Source organism: Phyllostomus discolor, chromosome 6 (genome assembly GCF_004126475.2).
Source record: "Phyllostomus discolor isolate MPI-MPIP mPhyDis1 chromosome 6, mPhyDis1.pri.v3, whole genome shotgun sequence".
NCBI lineage: Eukaryota > Metazoa > Chordata > Mammalia > Chiroptera > Phyllostomidae > Phyllostomus > Phyllostomus discolor.
The window spans coordinates 132,815,314-132,837,186 of record NC_040908.2 but is presented as its reverse complement, the minus strand read 5'-3'; the positions used below and the strand labels follow the sequence as shown (position 1 = coordinate 132,837,186).

Genomic DNA, 21,873 nt, shown 5'->3' with positions numbered 1-21,873 from the left:
GGTAAATCTAACAACATATTATAAACATAACATATATATATATATAACCTTTATATAACCTTATATAAAGGTATAAGGTTATGTATATATCTTATACATATATAACCAGGTGGGCTTTATTCCAAGAATACAGTGTTGGTTTAACATTCAGAAATAAATCAAAGTAATTCACCACAATGACAAAGTAGAGAAATCCTAGGATCATCTCAAAAGACGCAGAAAAAGCATTTGATACAATTTAACACTCATTCATCATTTTTAAAAAAACCTCTCAGCAATCTGGGAATAAAAGGGAAATTCCTTAATATGACAAAAGGTAACTACTACAATACATACATACACATATACCACCTACAGCTAATACTGATCTTAATAGTAAAATATTGACTACTTTCCCCTGAATTTGGGGAGAAATGAGATTTCCAATATTATCACTTTATTCAATATTGTTTTGAAGGTTCTAGCCATTATAATGCAATAAAAGGGCAGGAAAGTACAAAGATTATAAGGAAGTAAAATTGTCTTTATCCACAGATAACATAATTATATACACAGCAAATGCAAAGGAATCTACAAACAAGCAATTGTCATCAACTCCTATTGGGCCTGTAAATTGGTACAAGTTTGGAAAATTGCTTGATAGTTTCTATTGAAGTTAAACATATACCTACCCTATGACTCTGTAAACCCACTCTTAGGTATATGGTCAATAATAATTAATATGTCAAAAGATATGTAAGAATGTTCACAACAGCTTTATTCATAACTGCCTCCCAAAGGAAATAAACTCAAATATCCATAAACCAGAGAATGAATAAGCAAGTTTTGGTACACTTAAACTATGGAAGACTACAAAACTATAAAAGAACAAAGTAGTAACACATGTAGCAACATGAATGAATCTTACAGGCATTATTTTTGGCAAATGAAAACAAATACAAAAGTTAACATACCATGTAATTCAATTTGTATGAAATTTAAAAACAAGTCAAAAAACTGATGGAGACAAGTTAGAATAGTGGTTAGATATGGAGGGAGTAATGACTCCAAGGATAAACAAAGATTTCTTCTGTATTATGGGAAAATTGTATGTTTGAATCTGGGTAGTGGTTGCACAAGCATATGCCTATGAAAATATTCATTGAGTAGTATATTTAAGGCTAGTATACTTCACAGTATGTACATTATACCTCAATTAAAATTTTTGGATCTCTAAATTTAAAAAAACAAGTTTCAGTCTGGAATTTGAAGGTACATACAGAAAAAGAAGGTACTTATTAGAGGAGTTGGTTTTCTTACAATTTATCTTGGTTCACATAAATGCATATGCAATTAAAAAGAAAGTAATATAAAAATAATAGTCAACATTTATTAAGAGTTGATAATACCTCAAGCACTATGCCAAGACTATACCTACACATGCACACACGTGCACACAATCTTAATTGAACCCCACTGGGTCAGTACTTTTTTAATTAATAGTTTTAGAAATGAGAAAATTATGGTGAGTAGGTATTACTTCTGTTACACTTTAAATTATTTAATCTTAAACATATTTGGTTTGCATAAAATAGTTTTTTAAATATACTAATAAAAAAGGATATGTAAATATCCCATCTGGCCTTCCTACCATCCTATTTAGATATCTTACTCTGTCACATTATTCTCCATTATTTTTCTTCATGACACACATTACTATCTGATAATATGTTTCATTATTTGTGTGCTTATTTTCTTATTTTCCACCTTCCTCACTAGAATATATAAGACCTATGGATGCAGAGACCGTCCATGTTATTTATTGCTCTATCCCCAGAATCTAGACCCATGCCTGGCATATAATGGACACCTAATAAATATTGGTGAACGAAATAGAGAAAGTAATAATAAGTATCCAACCTGATACTCAATTCTGTATGCTTTTTCATAACATCTATAAAACTAAGAGAACATAACTTTACTTCATATTTTAAAATAATCTACATAACCTTACCTGCAAAAGAACTTGATACATATTGCAGTATTTTTAAACGGATGTTGGACAACCACTTCATACAGTTAAAAAGGAATTTGGAAGAGTGAGTCTAACATGTTAAACTAATGCAGATATTTATCTTCCATTTGTATCATAAAAGACAAACGCTATTTTTCGGACTATAAGATGCACTCCCCCTAAATTGGGGGGAGGGGGGAAATGGGGGTGTGTCTTATAGTCAGAATGCAGCTTACCTGGCTTGCTGTGGCTGGGAGGGGTGGCAGTGGAGCGAGGTCACAAGTTATTAAATATTTTACATTTTTTGCTTCAAAATATTTTTCCTCTGTTCCTCTTCTAAAACCTAGGTGCGTCTTATGGTACAGTGTGTCTTATAGTCCTAAAAATACGGTAACCATCCAAATGTAAATCTTTAAAAATTGTATTATTTTTGAGCAAATTAAACATACAGTATATCATAGTTTTATGAAGAATGGCTTGGGACTAGCATTATGAAAACCAATTACTATACTCAGGTATTAATACAGGGCTCATACAGTGATGGCTAAAGAACTACCAAAACATTTAAGGATGGATGTTTACCCCTTCACTGAATTCTACTGTTTAGGGTACTCCTATGTCTTGATCCCATTTCCTTTTATCTCCCTGTTCTATCTCTGCTCTGCTTTAACCTCTCTAGCCATTATCTTTAGTTTCACATGTGTTATCTTTTAGCAATATGTATTTTTTCCCCTTTCTTTAACATATTTATATGTACACCTATCTTTGAAGTATGCACATACGCACAAACACAAACACACAGCCCTTTCCTGGCCCTTGCTTTCCCCTCAAAATACCGCTCTTTGACTCCAGTACCGCTTCTTCAAAAAGCATACAACTTCCACTTCCCACTCCCAAATTCATACTCATTCCTGAAGATCACTAATAATGATCTCCATCACCAAATCAAATCACTTCCTTAGCTACATCAATGCATCACTTAACACCGAACACATCCTCCCCACCTTTAAATTGTCTCCATCTGACTTCCACAGTTCTATCTCTCCCAGGTTTTATAAGGGCCTGAGCTTTAAAAAATTCAGGGATCAAGCCCTGGCTGGTGTAGCTCAGTGGATTGAGCTCGGGCTGCGAACCAAAGTGTCGCAGGTTCGATTCCCAGTCAGGGTACATGCCTGGGTTGCAGGCCATGACCCCCAGCAACCACACATTGATGTTTCTCTCTCTCTCTCTCTTTTCCCTCCCTTCCCTCTCTAAAAATAAATAAATAAAATCTTTTAAAAAAAAATTCAGGGATCCTTCTTTAAGGAAAAGAAAGTATAATTACTAATATAAAATTAGGTGCAAAGATGAATAGTTATTTAGAAATAACTATTTCTACTAGGGAACAAAATCACAGCATCACAAGCATCATAAAAACCCAGAAAAAAATAACATAATAATTCTTTCAATAAACTCAATGACACATTTGTAGAATACTTTTCCTACATTTTGATTATATATCTTTTGTAATTAGCTCTTTATATGATAATTTCATGTAAGACTTTATAAAGAGATGAATTTTAAAAACTTTCTTACTACTAAATTATTATTTTCATTTTAGAAAAATATTCTTTTAGGTTCATAAACTTACTAGTCATGTCTTATAAAACTTTTCTATTGTAAAGTTTTAGGAATCTTATTTATTTCTTTCCTTTACAAGCTATCACACTCAGAAGAATTTTCCCCAGGTGAGGTTCTAGCTCTGTATATTTTAAATTACCCTGCCTACCACCACATACTTTTAATGTCAAGCACTGTAGGACATGTTCATATAACCTATGATATCTGGCCTTGCATCTCTGTACCATAACCCTAAGTCAGCACCATGGCTAATGAGTATTCTTAGGCATCACTCCTATACCAGAACATCTGGGAAAAACTTAAATGTAATTCAAAGTGACAAAAAAAAAAAAAAAACATACATATATGCCACGCAAACTAATGTAATCTCAATTCAACTTTCCCTTAGCTGGATCGCAAAAATGCCTGCAGCTACTCCAATGCTGTATGCCCTGAGGTTAAGTCAAGAATGGAAAGAGATAGCAATCTTAACTTAAAATACCTGACTTTTGGAAATCCCACAGAAACATGATGCCATGTAAACACCTTCCTTCCAAAGTCTTGGAAGAAATTTTCACCCTAGAGCTTAAGTTCAATTAGCTTCAATGGTAAATCCCCCACATCTTACCCCTCTGACTCCGCTTTCTTCACTGACTCCTCTTTATCATGCTAACCACTAAACTTAGGTACTTCCAATAATACTTGTTCTTGTAAAAACCTGAACAATATAGGTACTTCCCAAAGTCACTTTGTCCTTAATTTAATTCTGTCTACACTCCTTTTTCCTCCAATGTCATCCATTCCCAACCTTCAACTAAGACATTCTAAGCAAAATGACCCTCCTTCTAGAATTTACTGTCTAGACACTATCAAATCTGCAGCAAGGGAGTTGCCAGTCTTACAGTCTGTGTGAAGTCCAGGGTCTCAATTCCTGGGTATATATAATAGGCCTTCAATGAAATACATTGAGAGACTTGTAAAGTTTGTATCTGGCCTCATTCTGTCTTTCTAAGCTCCAAACCTGCAATCTTCAATTGCCTACTGACCTTTTCCACTTAATTTCTGCCTCTCCCCTCCATCCCAGAAAACACACATAAAATCCCGTAGCATTTGGAGAATTCTGAACTTAATTTTAACACTCAATAATACATTTTAAACTCTTAGAAAATAATTGTGACCTTAAAGAAATTTAAAGCACAATAAAATTACAGGCCTTGGCCAAGAAAAATCCAGATTATTCCACTTCTAATAGCTTAAACATCTCTCTTAAAAACAAACCATATGGCTCATTAGCCATACATACATAATTTTAATAACTTATCTGGAAACATACTCAGTGTCTTATCCAAAGACACCATAATCAGAAATGCAAAGTCTATTGCTAGTTACAAAACAAGAATAAAATCCTTCTGAGGAAGAAAATAAGTACAATAAATAAAATTAAATATTAACAATAGCTAAATAAAAATAAATATGCCTATATACATATATCTTAAAGTTTATATACGGAATGTACTCAGACAATACAGAGTACATATTCAGTCATTATAGTCTTGCTCCACTGAAAGACCTCATTGTAAACACACTAATAAAACAAAAGAGTTCCCAAGCAAACAGAACAAACTGCTGACATAAGCGTGGTGCTGACGTATCTGTCTATTTGCGTTCAGTTGCTAGGATACAGTGTGTCCATTTTTCTCTAAGCTTTAAAACATGTAACTCTTATATTATGAAAATTCTATAGTTAAACAAGATTGACAAATGGCTGGATATATATATTTTAAATTCAATTCTCTAAATTCTTGAAAACATTCGTTTTTCCCTATGGTAAAAAACAAATATAAGTGAAATCTTTTATTTCTTTACCAAAAGCAACAAAACTCAATTTCAATAAACTGAAATGAAAAAGCAAACTGCATGCCTGCAAGTTACTACCAGAGAAATAAAAAATTTTAGTGCGGTTTAAAAAAAAAAACTACTGTTTCAGAAAATTTTAGATCTGTATAATTAAAAAATACATATTTTGCATTATTAAAAAAAGAAATTGGTTGACAACCTCAGTACATTCCTAAAGTTGTTCTAATTACTGCCCACTTTGCCTTTAGAATTATAATCTTAAAATTATTTTAATCAATAAGACACTAAGAAATAAACTGAATTGTTCTGTGACAGAAAAGGCAACAAGAAATCTGTTAGGCAAGTAAAACAGAAACAATGGCAACCCCAGGATTATTTTTCATTGCTCCATAAACTATCATCCTATCTCAAATTATCGGTCAGTAATAAAGTTTCCCCAGGAAACTTCCATCTGCTTTTGGTAGAACCCAGGTATGATGATATCAATGGGCTTGAAATACCCCTGGTTGGGAGCTAAACCAAATTTTCAGGGAAACCTTAATTAGTCCACTGTTTAACATAAAATGAACACACCATTTACAAATGTCACTTTGTAATGGAACAGGTTGGACCACAAATTGCTGGAGAATAGGGGAGACCCCAATTCAGGCATAAGAGTTTGCTCCCTCTCCCACCGATAGCAGAGGCAAGGAGAGTTGGCCATATTGCAGACTGAAGCAGCTTGCCTTCTCCTAAGGGTAGAGCCACAGGAGCAGAAAGACCACTAGAGGCAAACTGTAAACAAAGACAACTATCAACTGTAAACAAGCCAACATCCACTGCCTGAGGCAACTGAGCAACCTGTGACTCAGCAGAATGGAGCTTGTAGAGGATATGTAACTGGAGACTTTGCACCCTTGCTAAACATAGCAAGACCGAAGAGAAGCAAAGGCAAATATGAACAACACTGGCCTTCATTGGTTGAAAAGCTAGACATTCCCAGAGCCCATGGGATTCTGGGACAGGACTTTTAAACAGAAGGAAGGCAGAAGCTCACTCTGTTGGCTCTTGGCTTTTGTGCTCTTGGCTTCTTGGGCTCTTGCTTTGGACCACATGAATGGGAGGAGTGTTGGTGGGACTGGCAGATACTGGGCCCACCTGAGGCTTAGGCACCACACGGTTGGAAGCCAGCTCCCCAGAGGCAGGGTCCCACGCTGGAATGCTGCCTCACTGGGCTCCAGCCTTTGGGATGCTACAACCCAGTATAGCATGGCACATGGGTCCTGGACTGCTGCATTTCCTTCACCCTGAGAGTAGTGCACAGAGACTAAGAGCAGCACATGGAGGTACTGGCTGGGAAGTTCCTCTTGGGTAGAGCTTCCTCGCCTGACCTTCTGGAGTGATACAGCAGTGTACCCCAGACCCTGAGAGAGTAAGAGTGAGAGAGCCGAGCGCGCACGCAAGAGCGAGCTACTGCAGCAAAACAATGGCAACTCTTAAACCCACTAGTGCATACCTTAGAGAGGATGAAAACCTGTTTGCATGGCTAGTTTAAGCTCCAAAAGGGCAGATAAGCAATAATGGGGAACTCCTGAGCGTGGCTTTGGTTTCAGATCTTTTGGGGAGCAAGGGAGGTTCTATGTCTTGCTGAGAAGAAGGGTTCAGAGCAGAAATGCCCCCAGCCCCCCAAAATGGGAAACCCTGTTAATAAAAACCTATTCCTTCCACACAAATCTTTGTATTATGTTCATACATAGTGACAAGCAGCCAGACCCCATGCTGCCCAGTTACAACTTCACATTCCCTACTGACTTTCAAACAATTAAATATTTTTCGACTTTTAAAAATTTTAGGATACAACTTTCATACTATATTTCAAGATTCAAATATTTCAAAACAATTCAATACAACATATTTACTATAAATTTATTATTTAAATAAACATTTAGGAAGTCACAAATTATTAATTTTTCTAGCTATAAATTTTATTCTCTTCAGTATCTGACAATTAATATTCTTCACAAATCAGTTTCATTTTAGTAAGAAGCACTTTAAATGGCCATTATCTTAATTTTTTTCCCTCAGTGTCTGGCTTCTTTATTCTCATATTTATAAGTATACAGGGATATTTGGGAGCTATTTTCAAATTTAACAAAATATTACCAAAGGGAACAAATATAAGTAAATTTACTTCAAATAATAAGCTTGCATTCTGTGTAATTTTATTTATAAAACTATTTTAATTAAAAAATGATGCTTTCATAAAACTGGCTTATATTTTAAAAAAAAATAAATATTAAGGTATTTTACAATTTAAAACAGGAATAAAGGCAATTGAGTCTTTATCTTCCTTGTTAAGTTTAATCTATGATCACTGAAAAGCAGCTAAATAGTTTCCTGTCATTTAAAAGTGAGAACAGGCCCTGGCTGGTATAGCTCAGTGGACTGAGTGCTGGCCTGCAAACCAAAGGGTCGCCAGTTCAATTCCCAGTCAGAGCACATGCCTGGGTTGCAGGCCAGGTTCCCAGCTTGGGGCATGCAAGATGCAACCACACATGGATGTTCCTCTCCCTCTCTTCCTCCCTCCCTTCCCTTTCTCTAAAAATGAATAAATAAAATCCTTAAAAAGAAGAATAAAAGTGGGAACAGGTGAGAACAGGCCAGGTACCTCAGTTGGTTGGAGTGTTGCTCCCATACACCAATTGCAGGTTGGATTCCCAGTCAGGGTGCATACTTAGGTTGCAGGTTAGATTCCCCAGTCCAAGCATGTGTGGGAGGCAACTGATCAATATTTCTCTCTCTCTCGTTCTCCCTTCCTTTCTCTCTAAGATCAATAAGCACATCCTTAGATGAGGATAAAAAAAAAAATTTAAAGCAAATAAACATGTCCTCAGAAGAGAATTTTTTCAAAAAGTGAGAATAATGTCTCAATTTAAAAGAAATCATTCCCAAGACAGATAATCTTCCTTCTATATCTTAAAAACTGACCACTGTTTCAATAACCTCAAATTAATTCCAGGCCTAAACAACTTCTACTACTCACTGACATTATGTTCTTTATAGCTTCAGCACTAAGTGATATACCATACAGCAGGGAGGTTATAAAATACAGTAGGTGCCCACAATCAGCCTTTCTTTAAGTTAAAAATGGAATTAAATATGTCATTAGCACTTAAGTGTTGAGAATACAGAATCAGACAGAGGTATGAGAGGTCTATAGAATTCAAATGGAAGACTTATATCCCTGTCATATAGAAAGAATGTTTAAAAAAGAAACAATTTGACATAGCAATAAAAAGATTTATGGAAGAACGTAGATATAAACTTAGTATGGGTACAGAAGTTATCCTACCTTCATGAGATCAAAATATTTTATCATTTAAATCACATAGGCTAGAAGAAAAGCCAGGTGAAAATCTAATCTCATATCTAGGGTTCAAATTTATCTCAGCACCATAAAAGGGCTTACCATGTCCACCTGTAGCACAGAATCACTCTGGCTACATGCAGGCCTAAGCCCTATTTCACAGTCAAAAATCTATGACCAGTGAGAAACTTCAAGTCATTTAGGATGGTAACCAAAACCTATCTGAGATTTCAGGCTCAGTTTGCTTAATGTGATAACCCTAAATTATCAGGCATTATATATACAACCTCAATTCTTGAAAGATGAGAAAAACATTCCCTTGGTGGTTAGCTATCTTCTAAGACTAGAAAAGTTTAAAGTCAATATAGTTAAATAAAAAGATAACAAGTAAATCAAACATATATAGTAGGTGTGGATAGGTTTTAGTGCATCCACATCCAGTTCCAGGTGGGGTGGGGTGGTAATGGATTAATGGATTAATTCTTTTCAAACTTTGAAAGACAATTTGGTATTATCTAACAAAATTAAAGACGTACCCTTCAACCTACCAAGTTCCTCCAGGATAAATACAACAGAGAAAGTTATCACACATGTGCAGCAAAGATACGTAGAGAATTGAAAACATACCTATAAAGTATGTTTTCTGACCAGAATGAAATTAGATAGAAATCAGTAACAAAAAGATAACAGAAAAACTCCACACAAATTATACAACTTCTAACTAAGCTATGGTTCACAGGAAAAGTTTAAAGAGAAATTAGAAAATCATTGGAACGAAATAAAAATTAAAATACAATGTATCAAAATTTCCAGCATGCAGATAGGATATGCTTAGAGGGAAAGGTAAAACACTAAATGCTTATTTTAGAAAAGAAGAAAAATCTAAAATCAATAATCTAAGCTTCCACCTTAGGAAACTAGAAAAAGAACAATAAATTTAAATCAAGCAGAAAAAGTAATAATGATAACATCAGACATCAGTGAAAGTGAAAACAGAAAAACAGTAGAGAAAATTCATGAAACCAAGGCTGGTTCTTTGATAATATTTTTTAAAAATTGATAAACCTCCCTGGCTGGAGTAGCTCAGTGGATTGGGCAAGGGCCGTGAACCAAAGTGTCACAGGTTCAATTCCCAGTCAGGGTACATACCTGGGTTGCAGGCCATGACCCCCAGCAACTGCACATTGATGTTTCTCTCTCTCTCTTTCTCCCTCCCTTCCCTCTCTAAAAATAAATAAATAAAATCTTTAAGAAAACACCAAGATTTAAAAGAAAATTGATAAACCTCTAATAAGACTGAAGGGAGAGAAAAAAAGACAACAATTTATCAATAACAGTATTGAAAGACAGATATCACTATAGACCCCACAGATACTGAAAGTATAACAAAAGAATACTACAAACAACACTTTACATATACATTTAGACAACTCAGATGAAATAGACCGGTTCTTTGAAAATTACAAACTACCAAAACTCACCAATGACTGACTAAACAGATACCCTGAATAATCCTATAATTATTGAATAAATTGCCCTGACTGGCATGGCTCAGTGAATTGGTCATTGTCCTGCAAACTGAGGGGTTGCAGACTGGATTCCCAGTCAGGGCATGTGCCAGGTCCCCAGTTCAGGATGTGTAAGAGGTAGCCGATCACTGTTTCTCACATCGATGTTTCTCTCCCTCTCTTTCTCTCTCCTTTCATCTCGCTCTAAAAATAAATAAAATCTTTTAAAAAATAAAAATAAATTGAAATCATAGTTTTAAAGTTTCCACAGAGAAAAAAATTTTTCTAGGCCCAGATGGTATCACTAGCAAATTCTATCAAACATTTAAAGAATAAATAAAACCAATTTTGCATATTCTCTTCTGAAAGTACAAGAAACACTTTCCAACTCATTTGGAGGCCAACATTACCCTGATACTAAAGTCAGACAAAACAGGACAGCAACTACAGACCTATGTTCCTCATTAACACACACGCAAAAAATCCTCAACAAAATATTAAGAAATCAAATCCAACAACATGTAAGAAGAATACTTTCTACAACCCATTTCAACTTATCCCAGCACTGCAAAGCTCATTCAATATTCAAAAATCAATGTAATCCACCACATTAACAGTTTAAAGAAAAGACACATGTGATCATATCACTTGATACAGACAGAGCATTTGACAACAATGAACTCTCAGCAAACTTAGAAAGGAACTTTCCTAACCTCATAAAGAACATCTACATGAAAGCTACAACCACCATCATATTTAATGGTGAAAAGACTTAATGTTTCCTGCTAGATTGGGAACAAGAAAAAAATGTTGACTCTCACCACCCCTACTCAGCATGGTACCAAAGTACTAACAAAGGAAGAAATAAAACTGTCCCTCTTCATATACAACAGTACTGTTTACCTAGGAAAATCTCAAGGAATCTATAGAAAATATTCATATAGTTTGATATCTGGTATTGTGATACCTCCAACTTTGTTCTTTTTCAAGATTGCTGAGGCTATTTGGGGTCAATGGGTTCCATATAAATTTTTGGAGTATTTGTTCTAGATATGTGAAATCTGCCATTGGTATTTTAATAAGAATTGCACTGAATCTATAGATTGTTTTGGATAGTATGGATATTTTAGTGATGTTAATTCTTCCAATCCATGAGCATGGTATATATGTATACTTCCACTTGTTTGGGTCTTCTATTTCTTTTTTCAATGACTTACAGTTTTCCAAAAAGTCTTTTACCTCCTTGGTTAACTTTATTTCTAGGTACCTTATTTTGTTTGTTTGTTTGTTGTTGTTGTTGCAATGGTGAATAAAATGGCAAGCAAATAAAAATAGGCAACAATTTAAGTAATAATCTAAAGTTAGTCATTTTCTTAAAAACAGAATTACGAAGTGCTGATGAGGTAGAATAAAAGGAAACTCATTGCTGGTGGACTTGTGAGTGGTATATTATTTTTGAAAAATGTTTTGGAAATGCATGTGAAATGCTAAAAAATATTCATGTCAGTCAAGCCTTCTGGCCTAAAAACAGCGAAAAAAGAACCATGCAGAGATGCTAAATGCAGTACTATTTACAATAACAAAAAAGTTGGCAACAACTGAAATGTTTCAGAATGAGAGACTGGATAAGCAAATTATGGTGCATTCAAAAGAAAATGTCATTAACTTATTTTAAATGTTTATGAAGAGCTTTTGGTAATATGGGGAAGTGCTTATGTCAGATATTAAGCCAAAAAGCAAAAATGCATTCACCTGTTTAGTTCCACATGACCTCAATTATGTAAATAATTTAACAAATATAAGCACTCAGTTGCAAAATGAAGGAAGAAATGAAGGCTACATAAAGTGAAATTAAGCAAAATACACAGGGAACCAACAGTGAAGGGAAGGAACCTGGGACTAAAATCAACAATCTGGAACAAAAGGAAGAAATAAACATCCAACCAGAACACAATGAAGAAACAAGAATTCAAAAAAAATGAGGAGAGGCTTAGGTACCTTCAGGATAACTTTACGCGTTCCAACAACTGAATCATAGGTGTGCCAGAAGGAGAAGAGATATAGCAAGAAATTGAAAGCTTATTTGAACAAATAATGAAGGAAAACTTCCCCAATCTGCCAAAGGAAACAGACTTCCAGGAAGCCCAGGAAGCCCAGCAAGTCCCAAAGAAATTAGACCCAAGGAGGAACACACCAAGGCACATCATAATTACATTACCCAAGATTAAAGATAAGGAGAGAATCTTAAAAGCAGCAAGAGAAAAGGAGAGAGTTGCCTACAAAGGATTTCCTGTAAGACTATCAGCTGATTTCTCAAAAGAAACCCTGCAGGCAAGAAGGAGCTAGAGAGAAGTATTTGAAATCATGAAAGACAAGGACCTACATCCCAGATTGCTCTATCCAGCAAAGCTTTCTTTTAGAATGGAAGGGCAGATAAAGTGCTTCCCAGATAAGGTCAAGTTAAAGCAGTTCATCATCACCAAGCCCTTAATATATGGAATGTTAAAGGGACTTACCTAAGAAACAGAAGATCAAAAACTATGAGCAATAAAATGACAACAAACTCATAACTATCAACAGCTAAACCTAAAAAACAAAAACTAAGCAAACAACTAGAACAGGAACAGAATCACAGAAATGGAGATCAACATGGAGGATTATCAATGGCGAGGGGGATGATCAGGGCAGGAAGTACAGGGAAGAAGAAGCATAACTGGCAGGCATAAAATAGACAGGAATAGTTTAAGAACAGTATAGGAAATACAGAAGCCAAAGAACTTATATGTACAGCCCATGGACATGAACTAAGGGGGGGGGGGTGAATGCTGGAGGGTGGGGGGTATAGGGCGGAGGTGGGATAAAAGGGAGAAAAAAATTGGGACAACTATAATAGTATAATCAATAAAATATACTTAAAAACAAATATATATGTTTGGCATATATATGAGCCAAATGTAGCTTGTCTCAGATGGTAAAATTATGAGAGCTTTTTATTCTTTCTACTTTTCATAACTTTTTTCAATTTTCTATAAGAGGGTAAGGAATTTTTAAAAACACAGATTGTCCAAGCTTCTCATACAAAAGAAAATAATAATAAGTAAATTTAACAAGGTCACACAGATAAAACAATCATGTTTCTACGTACTAGCAATGATATATTAGAAACCAAAATCTAAAAACATGTATCATTTGTAATAGTTCTAAAATATTAAATATATGTAAATCTAACAAAAGGTATACAGGATTTGTATGCTGAAAATTGCGAAACACTGATGAAGAAAATCAGGGAAGACCTAAGTAAATGAAGAAATGGTCATGGACCATTGCTGATAGACTGGAAGACTAACATAATAAAAAATGTCAATTCCACCAAAATTGATTCTATAGGGTGTTCTGTTTATTTGGTTCATTAGATTCCACATATAAGTGAAATCATATGGTATTTTCTTTCTGTCTGACTTATTTTACTTAGCATAATACTCTCCAGGACTATCCATACTGTCACAAAAGGTAAGATTTCCTTCTTTCTTATGACCAAGTATTATTCCATTGTGTAAATGTACCACAGCTTTTTTATCTACTCATCTACTGATGGGCACTTGGGCTGCTTCCAAATCTTAGCTATCATAAATAAGGCTGTAATGAACAGAGGGGTGCATATATTTTTTAGAATTAGTGGTTTGGGCTTCTTTGGATATATTCTCAGAGTGGAACAACTGGATCTTAAGGCAGTTTCCCTTTTTATTTTTTTAGATAATTCCATATTGCTTTCCATAGTAGCTGCACCAATCTACATTCCTGATTCTACAGGTTTAATGCAATTATGATCAAAATACCAGCCAAATATTTTTGCAAATTAATTTTTTTAGTATTTTATTTATCTATTTTTACAGAGGGGAAGGAAGGGACAAAGACAGGGAGAGAAATATTAATGTGTGGTTGCCTCTCATGCACCCGCTACTGGGACCTAGCCCGCAACCCAGGCACGTTCCCTGACTGGGAATCGAACTGGAGACCCTTTGGTTCAAAGGCTGACACTCAACCACTGAGCCACACCAGCCAGGGCTATTTTTATAAATTTAAACAAGCTGATTCTAAAATCTATATGGAAAGATAAAGGAACAAAACTATTTTGAAAAAAAAAAGGAAAAAGTTGGAACACTCATACAATTTTACAGTAATCAAGGTACTGTTGTATTGGCAAAGGGAAAGGTACACTGATTAATGGGACAGAAGAATCAGAAATGGATCCACATACATATAGAAAATTGATTTTTGACAAAGGTTCCCACACCATTCAATGAAGGAGAGTTTTTACAACAAATGATGGAAGAAAAAATCTATACATAGGGAAAAAATGGAAGAAAATGCCTCATGGCTTCCCATCAAAATGCGTAAGAATGAAATGTGTTAACATGGTCCACCAGGCCCTGTGCGATCCATGCTCTTCTTACCTCTCCTACCACTCCTACCACTCTCCAGCCACCCAGCTTGCTTTCTGACTCCCAAGCATGCCAAGTTCTTTCCCACGACAGGACTCCACTAGCCTTTGCTAGTACTTCTGCCTAGAATGTTCTTCCCCCAGGCCTTACATGGCCAGCTCCTTCAGAACACTCACCTGTCAGTTAAAAAGTCCCCTCTTCCAAGCTTTCCTTGGCCACCCTAAAAGCACTACTTCCATCACCCAGGCCCTAATATCCTTCATCCCATATTGTTTTACTTATGCATCAGAGTACTTAGAACTACCTGAATATTTTACTGTTTTTATTTTCTGCATACATGTGCTAGAATTTTTTTAAAGCTCCATTAGATCAAGAATCTTACATGTCTTATTCACAGTACTAATCATAATACCTAGAACACAACCTGGAACACTTGATTGTGATCAATAAATATTGTTAAATAAAGAGGGATGACATTTAAATTGGATTATTGGGGGAGGGGGAGGAATTGACCTTACCATGAGGAACAAACAGAGAAGAAATCAAACAAGTTCTATCCAGAGCTTCGATTTTCACAGATTTAGAGAATAAAGTTATAGTTGGAAGGTATCCTGAAGATTTTATCTAGTTTTTATTAATCTGATACATGAATATACTTTTAAACATCCCTAGTCTTTTCTTGAATACTTCCCTTGGTATGGAAATCATTCTAACAAACTAACCAGTTCTTTTTTTTAATATATTTTATTGATTATGCTGTCCCATTTCCCATTTCCCCCCTCACTCCCCTCCACCCTGCATACCCTCTCCCACCCACAAACTAACCAGTTCTGCTTCAAGCAACTTAAGTGATCAAAAGACTTTTTTATTTTAACCCAAAACCTATTATTTATGAATATTAGTCTTAGTTCTGACCCCAAAAGTTCTCACAAAAATAGGAACTTTAATACCTATTTAATGTGGCAGGCTGTCAGATGAGGATTGGAAGACAGCTATATCCTCCTAACTGCAATTTTTATAAAAATAGGTAACATTACTGACATGCCTGCTGGGCTCTGGGCTAAGTAGTTTATATGTATCATTAATTTACTCCTCACAACTATGATAAAGTTAATTTGACTGCCTGTTTTATAAATAAGAAAACTGAGGCCCAGATTAGGTAATTTGCCAATGTCATCAAGCTAGGAAGTGAGTTCAAACACAAAACAGTCCAATTCCAGAGCCTATATTCTTAACTGTAAGCCTCTCTCTCTAAATTACTCCTTCTCTTTCTATATGTGCAAAACACTCAGAAAGCCATGGTAACACAAAGAACTTGACCCAGTATCTTCTACCTAACCATGAAGGCAGTATTGATGTTCATGCATTTATAAAGCCATGATATAATACAAGACAATAAATAAGAGAATAAGCAGTGTAAAGATGAGCATGTCTCTGCAAATGCCAATCTAGCTTTTCATTTTTATGGCCTATTATTTTTCTTTGTTCAGCACACACTCCAAACAGAAATAATTTCCATTTCTGAGCACATTATTTCAATAATTCTCTATCTCTGTTTACTTGATTTTTCCCTTCCTAAACAGCCATTCCTCCGCTTCTGCAGAAATTGCTATCTTCTGTGTCCTTAAAAAGCCAGTTGTGCTGGGTATATTTTACTTGCCCCTCCAGATCCATTTTCCACTCTTCTCTACTCTATACTGTGCCCCACCAGAAGACTGTCCTGAATAGACTATATCATCAACACTCTCTTTTCTCCTCTCTTCTAGGTGGATTCAGCCAATGGAAAACACTGACAGACTTTTAAAGACAGGAAGGGTGAGCAAGCCTGGGGTATTTAATCCCCCAGCTCACACCTAAAGTTACCTCTTCTTAGCAATGTCCCTCTACCAGAGGCCAATGCTTCTGTCAAATAGACCTCTATCCAGCTACCCTCTGAGTCTTTTGTTGTTCAAGTATAGTTTTCTGCCTTTTACCCCCATCACAGCCAACCCCCGAGCCCTCCCCACCTCCCTCCTGTTTCCACCCCCCCTTATTATTGTCCATGTGTCCTTTATACTTGTTCCTGCAAACCCTCCCTCTTTTCCCCTGAAATTCCCTCCTCTTTCCCCTCTGGTCACTGTCAGCCTGTTCTCTATTTCACTGTCTTTGGTTATATTTTGCTTGTTTGTTTGTTTTGTTGATTGACTCCTGTTAAAGGTGAAATCATATGGTATTTGTCTTTCACCACCTGGCTTATTTCACTTAGCATAATGCTTTCCAGTTCGATCCATGCTGTTGCAAAGGGTAGTAGTTCCTTCTTTCTTTCTGCTGCACGAAATTCCACTAAACGATGGTGTAAATGTACCATCGTTTTTTGATCCATGCATTTACTAATGGGCACCTAAGTTGCTTCCAGCACGTGGTTATTGTAAATTGTGCTGCTATGAACATTGGGATGCATAGGTTATTGACAATAACTTCCCCTCTCTGCCCTTATATGTCTGCAACCTATTGTTGCTCACCAGGTACTTTATCATCCCATGTTGGTTTCCCTAAATTGTTTCCACTCTCTTAGAAGTTCCCCCTTCACTAAACTCTCCAAGTTTACCCATTTGAGTGCATCATCTATTTTCTGCAGGGCCCACTGACACAGCACCAGTCTTTCCTTAACCCTTCTCTGTATTTTGTTTACACCTCTTTTATGGCACTTTTTTTTTTGTACTAGATTCCAAGTTTCTTGATGGCACGGTATGTTTTGATCTCCCAAATCATTAATTGTTTGCCCTTAGTAGGCACTAAATGAATGATTACTATGTTGTTAAGTCTATGCCTACAGCCAGGTCTGCTGCAAAATCTGAGTTATTCTTGCAAATAAAATAAGTTTTTACACAGTATACTTTATACAAATCCTATGAGTGGTGTTCCAAGAAATAAGCTTTGGAAGCCAATAAATTCTTAACTTGGCAAAAAATAAAGAGAAAACTACAGTTGTAAACTGTAGGACATGCAAACCTTAAAATACTTGTGTAAAAGGTGTTGGAATTAAAAACAGCTTTTTCTATTTTCATGTTGAAAGGCAATGTCTTCCATGATTCTTCTTCATCACCCTCATAGCTCCAAGAACATCTTAGCAATGTTTGCTGAGCAATTAAATTTTCAGATATTAAAGTTAATTCTATATGGTGTTTACTTTTATAACAAAAGCAAACACTACAAAGACTCATATAATGATAAATATTGGTGTTTACTAATGTGTATGTAGGTGTTGTTCCCCTAAAGAAAAATATTTCCTCACACATTTGTAAAAATTCATAGCCATTATTATTATTTTTTGTCTGCTTTAAACCATTACCATTTAAGTAGCAGAAGTTCTTCAGAAAAACTTTAAAAAGTGGATCGAAGCCTTAACTGAAGGAGCAGTCAGTGTGGTGCCTAATGCTGACTGAAGTGAGAAAAAAAGATGAAAGAGTCACTTTTTTATATACAATTTCTCTGCCTTCTTTTCCCTTATCTCTTGTCTCCCTCTTACCATCCTGGGGTGGGGCCACATAGCTGTCAACATGCTTAGCAGACAGTGAACTAAGAAGCAAGAATTATGGTTACAGGCATTTGTTGGAAGCTCCAGTTTATACCACTCTGCTCCAAAGTGACAAAACGGAACAAAAAGTTTAAGGAACAGTAAGCTATGGTTGTAGTAGCTGACAAATTTTTGTCTGGCAGACCAAAGGTTCTTAACCTTCAACTCTGAAATGTTAATACATAAGAAATCCCAATAATGCCTTTTAATTCCTTTTAAAATCATCACTTGCAGCTTTTCTTTGTTGTCCCAATACTGACAACTGCTGAATTTCCCTCATATAATCCCATATGCGAAGTTTTTTTAATCTAATACAGGTTGCAAGAGAAGTACTGGAACAATAAAAAGGCCTTGTTTAAAACATCTAAATTTCTTTTAACCTTATTATTGATTTTAGAGTAACTTGGTATATGTACTACCAAGTAATCTGAAAATGAAAATTTTAACTGTTAACAATAATACCAACAATCTATTAAGAGCTTGAGAACAATGCCAGACTGTGTTCCAAGAATTTCACAGGTTATTGACTAATTTAATCCTCACAACATCTTACAACAGGGAGAAAGATGCTCTTATTACTCCCAGTTTACACCTGGGGAAACTGAGATGCAGAGAAGTTAAAGAACTTGCCCAATATCCTACAAGTGGCAGAAGTGACACTTAAACTCAAGCAGTCTGGCTTCATTGTTGTGCAACACGGCTTATTGTTAATGAGAATACCAAAGATAGGAAATTAAGACTCATCTCCAACTATTATTCTTTCAAGGTTAACATGGAACTGTTATGAGTAACAACCCAAAAGTAAATAATAATAATAGGTATACATTGTGAATTCTAAAATATGTACTATGAGAAGTACAGAACAGAAGTTTTGATCCTTGGTCTGAGGGAGCTTACATCCCATTTAGAGAGCAAACACACAAGAGAAAATAACATGCATTAATCAAGGAAACCAAACTTTTTATCATTTCTCCCTAACTTGATCCTTTCCCCATAGTCCTTATTAGCCAATGACAACACTAAACTTTCAGACACCCACAGCTGAAATATCTTCATACCTTTCTTCATATGAAAATCTCCATACCTCTCTTTCCACTTTTCCTTCCACCATGAATGCTGTTTTCTAGTATTTTAGTTCTAGCTTGTTCTCCCCTCACAAATTAAACACCATGAGTTATGTTTTATAACATCATGGTTGCTTAATTTTACCTATATATTTACTATTAGTGTTCTTTCTTAATTTCAGTTTTTCCTTATGCCTGAAGTATATGTACTTTTGGTAGTAAAAAAAATCAATTTTTGCTGGTCTGAAACACTTTTGTTTTCTTTTCAGAAATATAGTTTTACAGGGCACTGATTTCTAGTGCCTTCAGCACACGAAGGATGACATTCTGTTGCTTTGTGGCATCCACTATTGCTATTAATAAGTCACCTTCCAGTATAATTGTCATTAATTTTTGTAGGTAATTTCTCTTTTCTGACTTCTCTTAGCACTTTTGTGCAAGTTCTGCATTTTGCAACGATGTGTCTAGGAGTAGATTTCTTTTTATTCATTCTGCTTGGGATTCAATGGACTTTCTGAAGATCAGTTGTTTTTTATCAATTCTATTAAATTTTATTTTTCAGCCATTATCTACTCATATATTACCTGTTCTCCATTTTATTATCTCCTTTTGGAACTTCAATTAAATCTGTGTTTAATTGACGTTCCATCTTCTTATTTTCTAAGTTTTTAATCTTTCTTGATTTCCATCTTTTGTTTTTCGTCTGCAAAACACTGTGGACAATTTCTTTGAATCTATCTTCTAGATCACAAATTCTCTCTCAACTGCTATTTAATATGTACATCACTTTTTAAATGATTTTACTTATATATATTTAGAGAGTGGGGACAGGAGGAAAAGAGAGGGAAGAGAACATTGATGCGAGAGACATCAATCAGTTGACTCTCACAGGTGTCCCAAGTGGGGACAAGCCCAACAAACAGCTATGTGGGCAGGGCTGTGCATAGTTTTTAATTTGTGGTTGTATTTTTCATCTTTAGAAGTTCTATTTTTCAAATCCACATGCTTGTTCTTTTATTCTTCTGTTCCCCAATCATTTTCCCAAGTTTCTATTTTATTTCTTTAATCATAGTAAACAATCTTTTATATCTGGTATATGATAGTTCCAACTTCTAAACCCTTTGTGCTTTTTTCTTTCTATATACTTTGTCTTTACTATGTAAGAATATTTTTACTCATTTTAATTTTTTAATATATTTTGTTGATTATGCTATTGCTGTTGTTCCATTTTTTCTCCCCTTTATTCCCCTCTGCCTGTAACCCACCCCTTCCACCATTATTCCTTGATCTTAGTTCATGTCCATGGGTCATACATATAATTTCATTCTTTGGCTTCTCCATTTCCTATACTATTCTTACCTTCCCCATCTATTTTGTATCTACCATTTACGCTTCTTATTCTATATACCTTTTCCCCCATTCTCTCCCCATCCCCTCCCTACAGATAACCCTCCTGTGATCTCTATTTCTGTGGTTCTGTTCCTGTCCTAGTTGTTTGCTTAGTTTTTGTTTTTTATTTACTTTTTAGGTTGTTAATAGTTGTGAGTTTGTTGTCATTTTAGTGTTCATACTTTTTATCTTCTTCTTTTTCTAAGTCCCTTTAACATTCCATATAATAAGGGCTTGGTGATGATGAACAGCTTTAACTTGACCTTATCTGGGAAGCACTTTATCTGCCTTTCCATTCTAAATGATAGACTTCCTGGATAGGGTAATCTTGGATGTAGGTCCTTGTCTTTGACTTTGAATACTTATTTCCAGCCCATTGTTGCCTGTAAGGTTTCTTTTGAGAAATCAGCTGATAGTCTAGTAGGAATTCCTTTGTAGCTAACTGCCTCTTTTTCTCTTGCTGCTTTTAAGATTTTCTCATCTTTACTCTTGGGTAATGTAATTATAGTGTGCCTTGGTATGTTCTCCCTTGGGTCCAACTTCTTTGGGATTCTCTGAGTTTCCTGGAATTCCTGGAAGTCTTATTTCCTTTGCTATACATTAGGGGAAGTTTTCCTTCATTATTTTTTCAAATAAGTTTTCAATTTCTTGCTATTCCTCTTCTCTTTCTGGCACCCCTATTATTCAGATGTTGGAATTTTTAAAGTTGTCCTGAAGGTTCCTAAGCCTCTCCTCTTTTTTTTTGAATTCTTGTTTCTTCATTCTGTTCTGGTTGAATGTTTATTTCTTCCTTCTGCTCCAAACCAGTGATCTGAGTTCTGGTTTCCCTTCCTTCACTGTTGGTTGGTTCTCTGTACATTTTCCTTTACTTCATTTTTCATAGCTTTCACTTTTTTCTCTATTTTTCAACCATACTCAACCATTTCTCTGACCTGATTACCAGTGTTTTTTAACTCTGCATCTGATAGGTTGGTTATCTTTTTATTGCTTAGTACTATTTTTTCTTGAGCTTTGATTTGTTCTTTCATTTGGGCCATGTTTTGTCTTGGCGCAGCTGTTATGAAGTAAGGGGCAGAGCCTTAGGTATTTGCCAGGGCAGTACTACCCATATCACTGTGT

The 21,873-nt window shown here is 35.4% G+C and overlaps 1 protein-coding gene and 2 long non-coding RNA genes across 4 annotated transcripts in view; all 3 read right to left on the bottom strand.

The window, feature by feature from the left end:
* The window catches only part of PDE3B (phosphodiesterase 3B), a 160,166-nt gene that overhangs the window by 124,001 nt on the left and 14,292 nt on the right, over window positions 1-21,873 (bottom strand). The gene's annotated exons all lie outside the window — the stretch shown is intronic.
* Window positions 4,026-7,962, bottom strand: LOC118501301. Its single transcript, XR_004903928.1, has 2 exons — window positions 7,582-7,962; window positions 4,026-7,523 (listed from the first exon to the last, which is right to left on the bottom strand). It is a non-coding gene; the product is annotated as an uncharacterized LOC118501301 (long non-coding RNA).
* Window positions 14,589-16,714, bottom strand: LOC118501305. Its single transcript, XR_004903932.1, has 2 exons — window positions 15,563-16,714; window positions 14,589-15,462 (listed from the first exon to the last, which is right to left on the bottom strand). It is a non-coding gene; the product is annotated as an uncharacterized LOC118501305 (long non-coding RNA).